The sequence below is a fragment of the Channa argus genome, unplaced genomic scaffold (assembly GCF_033026475.1).
Source record: "Channa argus isolate prfri unplaced genomic scaffold, Channa argus male v1.0 Contig013, whole genome shotgun sequence".
Lineage (NCBI taxonomy): Eukaryota > Metazoa > Chordata > Actinopteri > Anabantiformes > Channidae > Channa > Channa argus.
Genome location: NW_027125232.1, coordinates 681553 through 695737, shown reverse-complemented (window position 1 = coordinate 695737; position 14185 = coordinate 681553). Strand labels below are relative to the sequence as shown.

At 40.3% G+C, this 14185-nt stretch overlaps 3 non-coding genes across 3 annotated transcripts; all 3 read right to left on the bottom strand.

The window, feature by feature from the left end:
* Nucleotides 1-4156: 4156 nt before the first annotated feature.
* trnal-caa (transfer RNA leucine (anticodon CAA)) lies at nt 4157-4228 on the bottom strand. Its single transcript has one exon. It is a non-coding gene; the product is annotated as a tRNA-Leu (tRNA).
* Nucleotides 4229-5763: 1535 nt separating this feature from the next.
* On the bottom strand, nt 5764-5836 carry trnar-ccu (transfer RNA arginine (anticodon CCU)). Its single transcript has one exon. It is a non-coding gene; the product is annotated as a tRNA-Arg (tRNA).
* Nucleotides 5837-6967: 1131 nt separating this feature from the next.
* On the bottom strand, nt 6968-7040 carry trnar-ccu (transfer RNA arginine (anticodon CCU)). Its single transcript has one exon. It is a non-coding gene; the product is annotated as a tRNA-Arg (tRNA).
* Between the last annotated feature and the right edge of the window lie 7145 nt (nt 7041-14185).

Below are 14185 nucleotides of genomic sequence, written 5' to 3'. Positions count from 1 at the left end.
GAAATTTTTAAAAGTGCAAAGAAAAAGATGTGAAACACGTAGAAACTAGAATGCCATGCTGATATGAAACTGGCATTGTACCCCAGATTGGACTCGAACCCTTTGGGTAACACAATAATGACAATAAAAGCAGTTAGTATAGTAAGATGGAGGAAAGCATTTGAAAGAGCAGAGAAAAGAATGTGAAATATACAAAAATTGCATTCCCAAGCTGATATGCATCTGGAATATTACAGTAGGTGAATATGTACTTTCTGTATCTGGTTCACGTTACTAAAAGGTTGTAAAGGTCCTAAGTCAGCTTACAAAACACAGTTAGCAGAGGATAGTTTCGAACCATCGACCTTTGGGTTATGGGCCCAGCACGCTTCCGCTGAGCCACTCTGCTGTCAACCACCCCAGATGGGACTCGAACCCTTTGGGTAACACAATAATGACAATAAAAGCAGTTAGTATAGTAAGATGGAGGAAAGCATTTGAAAGAGCAGAGAAAAGAATGTGAAATATACAAAAATTGCATTCCCAAGCTCATATGCATCTGGAATTGTACAGTAGGTGAATATGTACTTTCTGTATCTGGTTCACTTTACTAAAAGGTTGTAAAGGCCCTAAGTCAGCTTACAAAACACAGTTAGCAGAGGATGGTTTCGATCCATCGACCTCTGGGTTATGGGCCCAGCACGCTTCCGCTGCGCCACTCTGCTTTGAACCACACCAGATTGGACTCGAACCCTTTGGGTAATACAACTGCTCATACTGAACCAAAACCCAAAACTTTTAAATGTGGATTATTAAACATCAGATCTCTCTCTTCTAAATCTTTGTTAGTAAATGACTTGATAAATGATCATCAAATTGGTTTATTTTGTCTCACTGAAACGTGGTTGCAGCAGGAAGAATATGTCAGTTTAAATGAGTCAACCCCCCAAAGTCATATTAATTATCATGTTCCTAGATGCACAGGCCGAGGTGGAGGAGTAGCAGCAATATTTCACTCTAGCTTATCAATAATTCCTAGACCTAAACATAGTTATACCTCATTTGAGAGTCTTACTCTTAGCCTTTCACACCCAAACTGGAAAACTCAAAAACCACTATTATTTGTTATCGTGTACCGTCCTCCAGTCCCTTATTCAGAGTTTTTGATTGAATTTTCTGATTTTCTATCTGATTTAGTGCTTAGTACAGATAAAGTCATTATAGTGGGTGACTTTAACATTCATGTAGATGCTGACAGTAACTGTCTGAGCACTGCGATTAATTCATTATTAGATTCAATTGGTTTTTCCCAAAATGTAAATAAACCCACTCATTGTTTTAGTCACACGTTAGACCTTGTCCTTACATATGGCATTGAAACTGATAATTTAATAGTATTTCCTCATAATTCTCTTCTGTCTGACCATTTTCTAATAACATTTGAATTTACAATAACGGACTATACAGCAGTTAGGAAAAAATTCCACTACAGCAGATGTTTATCTGAAAATGCTGTGAATACATTTAAAGAAATTATTTCTTCATCTTTTTCACCACCATGTGTCAATACTATGGTGAGTAGCCATCTTACTCCTGTGCAAATTGATTATTTAGTTGACGATTCTGCCGCCTCACTGCGTAGGATACTAGATACAGTTGCCCCTTTGAAATAGAAGGCAGTGAATCAGAGGAGCCGACCTCCATGGTACAATTCACAAATGCACAGCTTAAAGCAGGCAACACGAAAGCTAGAGAGGAAGTGGCGTTCCACTAATTTAGAAGAATCCCGGTTAGCCTGGAAAAACAGTTTAAAAACATACAAAAAAGCTCTCCGTGATGCCAGAACAGCATATTATTCCGCATTAATAGAGGAAAACAAGAACAACCCCCGGTTTCTGTTCAGCACTGTAGCCAGGCTGACTAAGAGCCATAGTTCTGTTGAGCCTAGTATTCCCTTAACTTTGAGCAGCAATGACTTTGTGACTTTCTTTACTAGTAAAATTGTAGCCATTAGGGAAAAGATTCACCAGATCCTCCCTACAAATATTACGGCTAGATCTTCATGTACAACAGCTATAGAATGCTCAATAAGGCCCCAATCCATCTTAGACTGCTTTTCACCCATAGATCTCACTGAGCTAAGTTCAACTACCGCCTCCTCAAAACTAACAACATGTCTTTTAGACCCTGTTCCAACCAAATTGCTTAAAGATGTTCTACCTTTAATAGACACTTTCATATTAGATTTGATTAACCTATCTTTAGAAACTGGCTATGTACCAAAGGCCTATAAAGTTGCTGTAATCAAACCATTACTTAAAAAACCTTGTCTTGATCCAGGGGATTTAGCCAACTATAGACCAATATCAAATCTCCCGTTTATTTCTAAAATCCTTGAAAAAGTAGTTGCAAAACAATTATGTGATCACCTTTACAGGAATAATTTGTATGAAGACTTTCAGTCAGGATTTAGAGCTCATCACAGTACAGAAACAGCACTGGTAAAAGTCTCCAATGATCTTCTCCTGGCTTCAGATAATGGACTTGTGTCTGTACTCGTCTTACTAGACCTTAGTGCCGCATTTGACACCATTGACCACAACATTTTATTACAGAGACTAGAACATGGATTTGGGATTAAAGGAACCACATTACATTGGTTTAAATCTTATCTGTCAGACAGATTCCAACTTGTTCATGTTAATGATGACTCTTCTTTATGCACCAAAGTCAGCTATGGAGTTCCACAGGGCTCTGTGTTAGGACCAATACTTTTTAATCTCTACATGTCACCTTTAGGCAAAATCATTAGGAAACATTCCATAAACTTCCACTGATATGCAGATGATACCCAGCTCTATTTATCTGTGAAACCAGAAGATACTAACCAATTAGTCAAATTTGAAGCATGTCTAAAAGACATAAAGAACTGGATGTCCTACAATTTCCTACTTCTAAATTCAGACAAAACTGAAATCATCCTCTTTGGGCCTAAAAACATGAGAAATATGCTGTCTAACAATATAGTTACTCTAGATGACATAACTTTGGCCTCTAGTACTACGGTGAGGAACCTAGGAGTTATCTTTGACCAAGATTTGGCGTTTACGTCACATAAAAGACAAATGTCTAGAACAGACTTCTTCCACCTACGGAACATTGCTAAAATTAGAAGCATCCTGTCTCAAAGTGATGCCGAAAAACTTGTCCATGCATTTGTTACTTCTAGGTTGGACTACTGTAATTCCCTACTTCTGGGGTGTCCTAATAACTCTCTAAAAAGCCTTCAATTAATCCAAAATGCTGCAGCAAGAGTGCTGACTGGATTAGGAAAGAGAGATCATATTTCACCTTCACTAGCTTCTCTTCATTGGCTTCCCATAAAATCTAGAATAGAGTTCAAAACCCTCCTCCTTACATACAAAGCTCTTAATGGTCAAGCTCCATCATATTTAATAGATCTCATAGTCCTGTATCGCCCAATTAGACCACTTCGATCCCAAAATACTGGCCTACTTGTGGTTCCCAGAGTTTGCAAAAGTAGAATGGGAGGCAGAGCCTTTAGCTATCAAGCTCCTCTCCTGTGGAACCAGCTTCCAATCCAAATTCGGGGAGCAGACACCCTCTCTACTTTTAAGACTAGGCTTAAAACTTTCCTTTTTGATGAAGCTTATAGTTAAAAATCCTCACTCAACGCCAGTGCCTTATCCATTAGGCCACTGGGGCATCTCAAACACCTTTACTCATCAGTTCTTCCACCAAACAGTTGCTTCCTAGACAGAGCATAATGTGAGACATGCCATGTTGGCTTTGGGTAACACAATAATGGCCCCAAATGCAGTAGATATAGTGAGTAGAAGGGAAATTTTTAAAAGTGCAAAGAAAAAGATGTGAAACACGTAGAAACTAGATTGCCATGCTGATATGAAACTGGCATTGTACCCCAGATTGGACTCGAACCCTTTGGGTAGCACAATAATGACAATAAAAGCAGTTAGTATAGTAAGATGGAGGAAAGCATTTGAAAGAGCAGAGAAAAGAATGTGAAATATACAATAATTGCATTCCCAAGCGGATATGCATCTGGAATTGTACAGTAGGTGAATATGTACTTTCTGTATCTGGTTCACTTTACTAAGAGGTTGTAAAGGCCCTAAGTCAGCTTACAAAACACAGTTAGCAGAGGATGGTTTCGATCCATCGACCTCTGGGTTTTGGGCCCAGCACGCTTCCGCTGCGCCACTCTGCTTTCAACCACACCAGATTGGAGTCGAACCCTTTGGGTAACACAATAATGACAATAAAAGCAGTTAGTATAGTAAGATGGAGGAAAGCATTTGAAAGAGCAGAGAAAAGAATGTGAAATATACAAAAATTGCATTCCCAAGCTGATATGCATCTGGAATTGTACAGTAGGCGAATATGTATTTTCTGTATCTGGTTCACTTTACTAAAAGGTTGTAAAGGCCCTAAGTCAGCTTACAAAGCACAGTTAGCAGAGGATGGTTTCGATCCATCGACCTCTGGGTTATGGGCCCAGCACGCTTCCGCTGCGCCACTCTGCTTTCAACCACGCCAGATTGGACTCGAACCCTTTGGGTAACACAATAATGACAATAAAAGCAGTTAGTATGGTAAGATGGAGGAAAGCATTTGAAAGAGCAGAGAAAAGAATGTGAAATATACAAAAATTGCATTCCCAAGCTGATATGCATCTGGAATATTACAGTAGGTGAATATGTACTTTCTGTATCTGGATCACTTTACTTAAAGGTTGTAAAGGCCCTAAGTCAGCTTACAAAACACAGTTAGCAAAGGATGGTTTCAATCTATTGACCTCTGGGTTATGGGCCCAGCACGCTTCTGCTGCGCCACTCTGCTGTCAACCACCCCAGATGGGACTCGAACCCACAATCCCTGGCTTAGGAGGCCAGTGCATTATCCATTAGGCCACTGGGGCATCACAAACACCTTTACTCCTCAGTTCTTCAAACTAACAGTTGCTTCCTATATAGAGCATAATGTGAGACATGCCATGTTGGCTTTGGGTAACACAGTAATGGCCCCAAATGCAGTAGATATAGTGAGTAGAAGGGAAAAGATGTGAAATACGTAGAAACTAGATTGCCATGCTGAGATGAAACTGGCATTGTACACCAGATTAGACTCGAACCCTTTGGGTAACACAATAATGACAATAAAAGCAGTTAGTATAGTAAGATGGACGAAAGCATTTGAAAGAGCAGAGAAAGGAATTTGAAATATACAAAAATTGCATTCCCAAGCTGATATGCATCTGGAATTGTACAGTAGATGAATATGTACTGTCTGTATCTGGTTCATTTTACTAAGACATTGTAAAGGCTCTAAATCACTTTACAAAACACAGTTAGCAGAGGATGGATTCGATCCATCGACCTCTGGGTTATGGGCCCAGCACACTTCTGCTGCGCCACTCTGCTTTCAACCAAACCAGATTGGACTCGAACCCTTTGGGTAACACAATAATGACAATAAAAGCAGTTAGTATAGTAAGATTGAGGAAAGCATTTGAAAGAGCAGAGAAAAGAATGTGAAATATACAAAAATTGCATTCCCAAGCTGATATGCATCTGGAATTGTACAGTAGGTGAATATGTACATTCTGTATCTGGTTCACTTTACTAAAAAGTTGCAAAGGCCCTAAGTCAGCTTACAAAACACAGTTAGCAGAGGATGGTTTCGATCCATCGACCTCTGGGTTATGGGCCCAGCACGCTTCCGCTGCGCCACTCTGCTGTCAACCACCCCAGATGGGACTTGAACCCACAATCCCTGGCTTAGGAGGCCAGTGCCTTATCCATTAGGCCACTGGGGCCTCTCAAACACCTTTACTCATCAGTTCTTCCACCAAACAGTTGCTTCCTAGACAGAGCATAATGTGAGACATGCCATGTTGGCTTTGGGTAACACAATAATGGCCCCAAATGCAGTAGATATAGTGAGTAGAAGGGAAATTTTTAAAAGTGCAAAGAAAAAGATGTGAAACACGTAGAAACTAGATTGCCATGCTGATATGAAACTGGCATTGTACCCCAGATTGGACTCGAACCCTTTGGGTAACACAATAATGACAATAAAAGCAGTTAGTATAGTAAGATGGAGGAAAGCATTTGAAAGAGCAGAGAAAAGAATGTGAAATATACAATAATTGCATTCCCAAGCTGATATGCATCTGGAATTGTATAGTAGGTGAATATGTACTTTCTGTATCTGGTTCACTTTACTAAGAGGTTGTAAAGGCCCTAAGTCAGCTTACAAAACACAGTTAGCAGAGGATGGTTTCGATCCATCGACCTCTGGGTTATGGGCCCAGCACGCTTCCGCTGCGCCACTCTGCTGTCAACCACCCCAGATGGGACTTGAACCGACAATCCCTGGCTTAGGAGGCCAGTGCCTTATCCGTTAGGCCACTGGGGCCTCTCAAACACCTTTACTCATCAGTTCTTCCACCAAACAGTTGCTTCCTAGACAGAGCATAATGTGAGACATGCCATGTTGGCTTTGGGTAACACAATAATGGCCCCAAATGCAGTAGATATAGTGAGTAGAAGGGAAATTTTTAAAAGTGCAAAGAAAAAGATGTGAAACACGTAGAAACTAGATTGCCATGCTGATATGAAACTGGCATTGTACCCCAGATTGGACTCGAACCCTTTGGGTAGCACAATAATGACAATAAAAGCAGTTAGTATAGTAAGATGGAGGAAAGCATTTGAAAGAGCAGAGAAAAGAATGTGAAATATACAATAATTGCATTCCCAAGCTGATATGCATCTGGAATTGTATAGTAGGTGAATATGTACTTTCTGTATCTGGTTCACTTTACTAAGAGGTTGTAAAGGCCCTAAGTCAGCTTACAAAACACAGTTAGCAGAGGATGGTTCCGATCCATCGACCTCTGGGTTATGGGCCCAGCACGCTTCCGCTGCGCCACTCTGCTGTCAACCACCCCAGATGGGACTTGAACCCACAATCCCTGGCTTAGGAGGCCAGTGCCTTATCCATTAGGCCACTGGGGCATCTCAATCACCTTTACTCATCAGTTCTTCCACCAAACAGTTGCTTCCTATACAGAGCATAATGTGAGACATGCCATGTTGGCTTTGGGTAACACAATAATGGCCCCATATGCAGTAGATATAGTGAGTTCAATTCAATTCAACTTTATTTATATAGTGCCAATTCACAACAAAGTCATCTCAGGGCACTTTACAGAATAAAGTAAAGATTATAAAGATATATAAAGAGAACCCAACAATTCCCCCTGGAGCAAGCCATAGGCAACAGTGGAGAGGAAAAACTCCCTTTAACGGAAGAAACCTCCAGCAGAACCAGGCTCAGGGTGGACGGCCATTTGCCTCGACCGGTTGGGGTGAGTGGAAAGGGGAGAGGGAAAAGAACAGAGCAACAAAAAGCAACAACAAAACATTGGGCAGATTGGTAGGACCAGTAGCTTCACGCTGGAAGACACACAGCTTCAAAGCCGGGGGACACCTGCAGAAAGGGACAGAGAGAAGGGGACAGAGGATGACAAAGACAACTACGGGAGAGAACACACAGAGTTAATGACATGCAGTGGTGACAATTGCGGGATGAGAGGAGAGGAGAGATGGTCAAGAGGAGGAAAGGAGCTCAGTGCATTGGGGGGTGGGTCCCCCAGCAGTCTAAGCCTATGGCAGCATAACTATAAATAACTATATGCTTTATTAAAAAGGAAGGTTTTAAGCCTAGACTTAAAAGTAGAGAGGCTGTCTGCTTCCCGAATCTGAACTGGGAGCTGGTTTCACAAGAGAGGAGCTTGATAGCTAAAGGCTCTACCTCCCATTCTACTTTTGGAAATTCTGGGAACCACAAGTAGGCCTGCATTCTGAGAGCAAAGTGGTCTACTGGGATGATATGGTGCTATGAGGTCTTCTAAATATGATGGAGCCTGACCATTCAGAGCTTTATATGTAAGAAGCAGGGTTTCAAATTCTATTCTACATTTAATTGGAAGCCAATGGAGAGAAGCTAGTGAAGGTGAAATATGATCTCTCTTGCTAGTTCCAGTCAGCACTCTTGCTGCAGCATTTTGGATTAATTGCAGGCTCTTTAGGGAGTTACTGGGGCATCCTGAAAGTAGGGAATTACAGTAGTCAAACCTAGAGGTAACAAATGCATGGACCAGTTTTTCGGCATCACTTTGAGACAGGATGCTCCTAATTTTGGCAATGTTCCGTAGGTGGAAGAAGGCTGTTCTAGAGATTTGTTTTATATGTGAGTTAAAGGACAGATCCTGATCAAACATAACTCCAAGGTTCCTTGCAGTAGTACTGGAGGCCAGGCTTATGCCATCTAGTGTAACAATATGGTTGGACATCATATCTCTGAGATTTTTGGGCCCAAATACTATGAATTCAGTTTTGTCTGAGTTTAAAAGTAAAAAATTGTGGGACATCCAGGCCTTTATGTCTTGTAGGCATGCTTGAAGCTTTATTAACTGATTATTTTCATCTGGTTCCATATATAAATATAGCTGGGTATCATCAGCATAACAGTGGAAGGGATATTTTTAAAAGTGCAAAGAAAAAGATGTGAAACACGTAGAAACTAGATTGCCATGCTGATATGAAACTGGCATTGTACCCCAGATTGGACTCGAACCCTTTGGGTAACAAAATAATGACAATAAAAGCAGTTAGTATAGTAAGATGGAGGAAAGCATTTGAAAGAGCAGAGAAAAGAATGTGAAATTTACAAAAATTGCATTCCCAAGCTGATATGCATCTGGAATATTACAGTAGGTGAATATGTACTTTCTGTATCTGGATCACTTTACTTAAAGGTTGTAAAGGCCCTAAGTCAGCTTACAAAACACAGTTAGCAAAGGATGGTTTCAATCTATTGACCTCTGGGTTATGGGCCCAGCACGCTTCCGCTGCGCCACTCTGCTTTCAACCACGCCAGATTGGACTCGAACCCTTTGGGTAACACAATAATGACAATAAAAGCAGTTAGTATAGTAAGATGGAGGAAAGCATTTGAAAGAGCAGAGAAAAGAATGTGAAATATACAAAAATTGCATTCCCAAGCTGATATGCATCTGGAATATTACAGTAGGTGAATATGTACTTTCTGTATCTGGATCACTTTACTTAAAGGTTGTAAAGGCCCTAAGTCAGCTTACAAAACACAGTTAGCAAAGGATGGTTTCAATCTATTGACCTCTGGGTTATGGGCCCAGCACGCTTTTGCTGCGCCACTCTGCTGTCAACCACCCCAGATGGGACTCGAACCCACAATCCCTGGCTTAGGAGGCCAGTGCATTATCCATTAGGCCACTGGGGCATATTTCACATGGGGCAAAAAATTGTGGGACATCCAGGCCTTTATGTCTTGTAGGCATGCTTGAAGCTTTATTAACTGATTATTTTCATCTGGTTCCATATATAAATATAGCTGGGTATCATCAGCATAACAGTGGAAGGGATATTTTTAAAAGTGCAAAGAAAAAGATGTGAAACACGTAGAAACTAGATTGCCATGCTGATATGAAACTGGCATTGTACCCCAGATTGGACTCGAACCCTTTGGGTAACACAATAATGACAATAAAAGCAGTTAGTATAGTAAGATGGAGGAAAGCATTTGAAATACGTAGAAACTAGATTGCCATGCTGAGATGAAACTGGCATTGTACACCAGATTGGACTCGAACCCTTTGGGTAACACAATAATGGCCCCAAATGCAGTAGATATAGTGAGTAGAAGGGAAATTTTTAAAAGTGCAAAGAAAAAGATGTGAAACACATAGAAACTAGTTTCCAATGCTGATATGAAACTGGCATTGTACCCCAGATTGGACTCGAACCCTTTGGGTAACACAATAATGACAATAAAAGCAGTTAGTATAGTAAGATGGAGGGAACCATTTAAAAGAGCAGAGAAAGGAATTTGAAATATACAAAAATTGCATTCCCAAGCTTATATGCATCTGGAATTGTACAGGAGGTGAATATTTACTTTCTGTATCTGGTTCAGTTTACTAAAAGGTTGTAAAGGCCCTAAGTCAGCTTACAAAACACAGTTAGCAGAGGATGGTTTCGATCCATCGACCTCTGGGTTATGGGTCCAGCACGCTTCCGCTGTACCACTCTGCTGTCAACCACCCCAGATAGGACTTGAACCCACAATCCCTGGCTTAGGAGGCCAGTGCCTTATCCAATAGGCCACTGGGGCATCTCAAACACCTTTACTCATCAGTTCTTCCACCAAACAGTTGCTTCCTATACAGAGCATAATGTGAGCCATGCCATGTTGGCTTTGGGTAACACAATAATGGCCCCAAATGCAGTAGATATAGTGAGTAGAAGGGAAATTTTTAAAAGTGCAAAGAAAAAGATGTGAAACACGTAGAAACTAGAATGCCATGCTGATATGAAACTGGCATTGTACCCCAGATTGGACTCGAACCCTTTGGGTAACACAATAATGACAATAAAAGCAGTTAGTATAGTAAGATGGAGGAAAGCATTTGAAAGAGCAGAGAAAAGAATGTGAAATATACAAAAATTGCATTCCCAAGCTGATATGCATCTGGAATATTACAGTAGGTGAATATGTACTTTCTGTATCTGGTTCACTTTACTAAAAGGTTGTAAAGGCCCTAAGTCAGCTTACAAAACACAGTTAGCAGAGGATAGTTTCGAACCATCGACCTTTGGGTTATGGGCCCAGCACGCTTCCGCTGAGCCACTCTGCTGTCAACCACCCCAGATGGGACTCGAACCCTTTGGGTAACACAATAATGACAATAAAAGCAGTTAGTATAGTAAGATGGAGGAAAGCATTTGAAAGAGCAGAGAAAAGAATGTGAAATATACAAAAATTGCATTCCCAAGCTCATATGCATCTGGAATTGTACAGTAGGTGAATATGTACTTTCTGTATCTGGTTCACTTTACTAAAAGGTTGTAAAGGCCCTAAGTCAGCTTACAAAACACAGTTAGCAGAGGATGGTTTCGATCCATCGACCTCTGGGTTATGGGCCCAGCACGCTTCCGCTGCGCCACTCTGCTTTGAACCACACCAGATTGGACTCGAACCCTTTGGGTAATACAACTGCTCATACTGAACCAAAACCCAAAACTTTTAAATGTGGATTATTAAACATCAGATCTCTCTCTTCTAAATCTTTGTTAGTAAATGACTTGATAAATGATCATCAAATTGGTTTATTTTGTCTCACTGAAACGTGGTTGCAGCAGGAAGAATATGTCAGTTTAAATGAGTCAACCCCCCAAAGTCATATTAATTATCATGTTCCTAGATGCACAGGCCGAGGTGGAGGAGTAGCAGCAATATTTCACTCTAGCTTATCAATAATTCCTAGACCTAAACATAGTTATACCTCATTTGAGAGTCTTACTCTTAGCCTTTCACACCCAAACTGGAAAACTCAAAAACCACTATTATTTGTTATCGTGTACCGTCCTCCAGTCCCTTATTCAGAGTTTTTGATTGAATTTTCTGATTTTCTATCTGATTTAGTGCTTAGTACAGATAAAGTCATTATAGTGGGTGACTTTAACATTCATGTAGATGCTGACAGTAACTGTCTGAGCACTGCGTTTAATTCATTATTAGATTCAATTGGTTTTTCCCAAAATGTAAATAAACCCACTCATTGTTTTAGTCACACGTTAGACCTTGTCCTTACATATGGCATTGAAACTGATAATTTAATAGTATTTCCTCATAATTCTCTTCTGTCTGACCATTTTCTAATAACATTTGAATTTACAATAACGGACTATACAGCAGTTAGGAAAAAATTCCACTACAGCAGATGTTTATCTGAAAATGCTGTGAATACATTTAAAGAAATTATTTCTTCATCTTTTTCACCACCATGTGTCAATACTATGGTGAGTAGCCATCTTACTCCTGTGCAAATTGATTATTTAGTTGACGATTCTGCCGCCTCACTGCGTAGGATACTAGATACAGTTGCCCCTTTGAAATAGAAGGCAGTGAATCAGAGGAGCCGACCTCCATGGTACAATTCACAAATGCACAGCTTAAAGCAGGCAACACGAAAGCTAGAGAGGAAGTGGCGTTCCACTAATTTAGAAGAATCCCGGTTAGCCTGGAAAAACAGTTTAAAAACATACAAAAAAGCTCTCCGTGATGCCAGAACAGCATATTATTCCGCATTAATAGAGGAAAACAAGAACAACCCCCGGTTTCTGTTCAGCACTGTAGCCAGGCTGACTAAGAGCCATAGTTCTGTTGAGCCTAGTATTCCCTTAACTTTGAGCAGCAATGACTTTATGACTTTCTTTACTAGTAAAATTGTAGCCATTAGGGAAAAGATTCACCAGATCCTCCCTACAAATATTACGGCTAGATCTTCATGTACAACAGCTATAGAATCCTCAATAAGGCCCCAATCCATCTTAGACTGCTTTTCACCCATAGATCTCACTGAGCTAAGTTCAACTACCGCCTCCTCAAAACTAACAACATGTCTTTTAGACCCTGTTCCAACCAAATTGCTTAAAGATGTTCTACCTTTAATAGACACTTTCATATTAGATTTGATTAACCTATCTTTAGAAACTGGCTATGTACCAAAGGCCTATAAAGTTGCTGTAATCAAACCATTACTTAAAAAACCTTGTCTTGATCCAGGGGATTTAGCCAACTATAGACCAATATCAAATCTCCCGTTTATTTCTAAAATCCTTGAAAAAGTAGTTGCAAAACAATTATGTGATCACCTTTACAGGAATAATTTGTATGAAGACTTTCAGTCAGGATTTAGAGCTCATCACAGTACAGAAACAGCACTGGTAAAAGTCTCCAATGATCTTCTCCTGGCTTCAGATAATGGACTTGTGTCTGTACTCGTCTTACTAGACCTTAGTGCCGCATTTGACACCATTGACCACAACATTTTATTACAGAGACTAGAACATGGATTTGGGATTAAAGGAACCACATTACATTGGTTTAAATCTTATCTGTCAGACAGATTCCAACTTGTTCATGTTAATGATGACTCTTCTTTATGCACCAAAGTCAGCTATGGAGTTCCACAGGGCTCTGTGTTAGGACCAATACTTTTTAATCTCTACATGTCACCTTTAGGCAAAATCATTAGGAAACATTCCATAAACTTCCACTGATATGCAGATGATACCCAGCTCTATTTATCTGTGAAACCAGAAGATACTAACCAATTAGTCAAATTTGAAGCATGTCTAAAAGACATAAAGAACTGGATGTCCTACAATTTCCTACTTCTAAATTCAGACAAAACTGAAATCATCCTCTTTGGGCCTAAAAACATGAGAAATATGCTGTCTAACAATATAGTTACTCTAGATGACATAACTTTGGCCTCTAGTACTACGGTGAGGAACCTAGGAGTTATCTTTGACCAAGATTTGGCGTTTACGTCACATAAAAGACAAATGTCTAGAACAGCCTTCTTCCACCTACGGAACATTGCTAAAATTAGAAGCATCCTGTCTCAAAGTGATGCCGAAAAACTTGTCCATGCATTTGTTACTTCTAGGTTGGACTACTGTAATTCCCTACTTCTGGGGTGTCCTAATAACTCTCTAAAAAGCCTTCAATTAATCCAAAATGCTGCAGCAAGAGTGCTGACTGGATTAGGAAAGAGAGATCATATTTCACCTTCACTAGCTTCTCTTCATTGGCTTCCCATAAAATCTAGAATAGAGTTCAAAACCCTCCTCCTTACATACAAAGCTCTTAATGGTCAAGCTCCATCATATTTAATAGATCTCATAGTCCTGTATCGCCCAATTAGACCACTTCGATCCCAAAATACTGGCCTACTTGTGGTTCCCAGAGTTTGCAAAAGTAGAATGGGAGGCAGAGCCTTTAGCTATCAAGCTCCTCTCCTGTGGAACCAGCTTCCAATCCAAATTCGGGGAGCAGACACCCTCTCTACTTTTAAGACTAGGCTTAAAACTTTCCTTTTTGATGAAGCTTATAGTTAAAAATCCTCACTCAACGCCAGTGCCTTATCCATTAGGCCACTGGGGCATCTCAAACACCTTTACTCATCAGTTCTTCCACCAAAAAGTTGCTTCCTAGACAGAGCATAATGTGAGACATGCCATGTTGGCTTTGGGTAACACAATAATGGCCC